The sequence below is a fragment of the Ailuropoda melanoleuca genome, chromosome 11 (assembly GCF_002007445.2).
Source record: "Ailuropoda melanoleuca isolate Jingjing chromosome 11, ASM200744v2, whole genome shotgun sequence".
NCBI lineage: Eukaryota > Metazoa > Chordata > Mammalia > Carnivora > Ursidae > Ailuropoda > Ailuropoda melanoleuca.
This window is the reverse complement of record NC_048228.1, coordinates 8,521,902-8,525,278: the sequence shown is the minus strand read 5'-3', so window position 1 is coordinate 8,525,278 and position 3,377 is coordinate 8,521,902.

Below are 3,377 nucleotides of genomic sequence, written 5' to 3'. Positions count from 1 at the left end.
GGGGTTCTAGGAGAGGTCGCTCTTCGATGTAGGGGTATAGGGGGTCTTCAAACGTTACCAGGTGGGAATCCCGGGCGCTGACGGCCGCACTGCTGTTTCCCCCCCACCCCCCGGGAGGGAAGGGAGAAATAGAATTCTACACAACCACACACACGCCGTCTTCCTCTCTCCACGCCCCGTCCAAAGTCCGTCTGATGCTCCCCAGCCCAACCCAGCCGGGACAAAGCAAGCCCCAGGGGCGGCTCATCCGTCACCGCGCGGGGCGCCGCGTCCCGACGACCCTGCGAGTCCGGGAATGCTGTGTTATGAGTCCCGCGGCCCCCATAACTCACAGCGGGGTCAGCGGGGCCACAGGCGCTGCAAAGATCAAAGAGCGGTGGGGCGGAACCCCGGCGATCGAGAAGCGGCCCTCTTGCCTGGCGCCCAGAGCTCGTCCAGTCGCTTCCATTTAGACTGTTTTCCTCTTCCTGTAGAATGTCGCAATCACGGCTCCGGGCTTTAGGAGCTCGGTTCTGTGGTCAGGCCAGATGCGGGCTTATCTGCTGATGCCATTCCTGATCACCTTGGAAAAGGCGCCTAAACTCTCTGAGCTCATTATCATCCCTGACTCTTATTAGAGTTCAAGGATTAAGTGCGATGGCCTTTGTAGGGAGATAGTGTTCCTAAGATCCTGGCCTCATGGCAAATGCTCTAGAAAAATTAAGTGCTAGTGTTATTATAATATTATTAGCCTGATGGGCACCAGGATGGACTGAGTTCTGAGCAGAGTAGAGACAGGACCTGATAGGCTTTAATTAATTCACTCCAATTCCTAAAGTTGGGAATAGACTGCAGTAGGGCAAGGACAAAAGTGGGGAGACAGGAACTGTGGCTGGAAAGAGGTGATGGTGGCTTGGATGAGAGAGGTGTCTGTGGGCATGATTCTCCTTTTCAGGAATGAAACTGTGGCCAGGTACTCACTGCGGACTCTGGTTCAAAGGCTGCTGCTCTGGCTGTTCACCAGTGGGGCGACCTTTTGTCATGCTCTCCGTTCTCTGGGTTGTCCCAGAGTGATGCAGTGGGAAAAGACAGGTGTTAGGAGAGGTCTGGACTCCTATCCCATCGTGGTTATGGTGACTTTGGGCCTCAGTTTCCCCAGAGTTGTATGGCCAAAGTGGAAACCACTCAAATATCCATTGACTGACGAGTAGATGAAGAAAATGTGGTGGAGTCATACAATGGAATATTATTTGGCCATAAAAAGAATGAAATACCTATACGCGCCACAATGTGGATGAATCTTGAAAACATGCTAAGTGAAACAAGCCAGATCTAAAAGGCCACATGTTGTATGATTTATATGAAATGTTCAAAATAGGCAAGCCCGTAGAGACAGAAAGTAGTCTAGGGGTTGCCTGGGGCAGGAGGAAGGGGTGGGGGGGTGACTGCTACTGTGTGTGGGGTTTTCTTTTTGGAGCAATGAAAATGTTCTGGAATTAGTGCTGATTGCTGCACAACTTACTAAAAACCACTGCATTGCATTTAAAGGGAGAACTTTATGGTTTGTGATATACACCTCAATAAAGCAGTTATTTAAAAAAAAGGGGGCAGTCATGCTGGATCAAGGGTTCTTACGCTGTGGTCTGGGATGACTTCAGAGGGCCCAGGAACCCCTGAAATTGTGGAAGACATTTTGTGTCTCTGGGTGGAGGTTCTAAGTTTAAGAAGAGATGTATTGTAAGGTCCTTCTAACAGACAAGGGGTCAGTGATATTGGGGAGTCGGCAAAACGCCGGGGAGGGGATGGCATGAGTGGGCTCTGCCCTGGCCGAGGTGCTGGGAGCACCCAGTGTTGCTGGCCTAAGGGCAGGGCCCTGGCTTGGGCCTGAGGTCAGCAGAGGATCTGGGGAGCCGTGTAGGTCAGGCCTCAGCTCGGAAGGCCAGAGCAGGGCGGGGAGGAGCTGCGTGTCCGCCGAGGTCCCTTGTCTTTAGGCATCTTGGCCATGGGGATGCGTGTCCTCCCTTAGGGCACCTTGGGGGCTGCCTTTTTGGAAATGGGGAAGGGGGTGCAGCCGAGGGTGTTGTACATAGGGTTTTGAAAACCCTGGTGGCTGGTTGCAGAGTGCTTGCTCTAGGGGCTTCGCACATGTAGCTCTTCTTCTTGTTGTCATAACGGACCAGCTGAGAATTTATGTGCCAGGCATTGTGGACTTTGCATTTTTACAAATATCTTACTTGTTTCCCGCCCACTCCATCCCCCAGCCCTATGGAACTGGTGCTACCGTTACCCCATTTTACAGATGAGGAACTGAGATTCAGAGAGGGAAGGGCCTCCCAGCTGGCTAAGGAGCAGCGGTGGGGAGAGGAGCAGCGTGTCAGGCACAGACGCAGCCTTGCCTGGTGGGTGCAGGGAGGGGGCACGTAGTGAGCCTTCGCCAGCTCCTGCTTCATTTTTGAAAGCTGCTCTTCTCTGCACACCGCCACCTGTAGCTCAGGTACTGATCCCAGGTCTTTGTTCTCATCCAGAGTAAGTTAGGATTCGAGTGGGGCAAGTGGCAACGAGTCACTGTGCACCATTACTTCCTCTCTCCGGTCTTTCCTGAGTTCATTTGCACGCACTCACTGAGAACTCGGTATGGCCGGGCACTGGGTGAGGTGCCAGACCGGAAGAATGAACAAGGCTGTGTCTCTGCTTAAGGCGGTGTGGTGTGCCAACTGGCTGGGTCCTTGAGCAGCGGGGGACCAGTGGGATTGTCACCAGGCTATATGTGGCTGACTCTCTGTGGCTGCCCGCCCCCTCCTGTGTTTGGTGTCTTAGGAATCTTAAGCAGGATGAGATGAATGTTGTGTCTTGTGATCAGCCTGGGAGGACTTTGGAAGCATCGTAGGTTTCTGGACACTTCATTGCCCGTTGTTTTACCCAGTTCACTCGTTGCATGTTTGTTCAGGGGACCCCAGGAATCCTCCTTTGCCCATGAAGGCCTTGGTCTTTGCAAGACTTTGTTACATCTTGCCTTCTTCTCTTGGTTTCAATTTAAATGTCTCTTGGGAGTGATTTTCTTTCTGTCCTCATTGCAGACCCTCAGGGACCTGCTCCAGTTGGCAAATAAGCTCGCTCTCCCCTCCTAAACATCCATCCTTCCCTCCCAGATGCCCTCCTACATATTGTCGTTATGGTGAAAAATATGCAAATAACTTTGAAAAACAGTCTCCCAGCAAATGGGTATTCAAAAAATGTAATAAATTAACCCCATGATGTAATCTGGGACCCAAGACTATCCATCATGCTGATGTGCTTAAGATCTAGAAACCCAGATGCCACAGAGCCCTATGGATAAAAATGACAGATGAGTCCTCATAGAGCTCCCCCTGCCCTGGCCCCCCTCTCCAGCCCCCCCC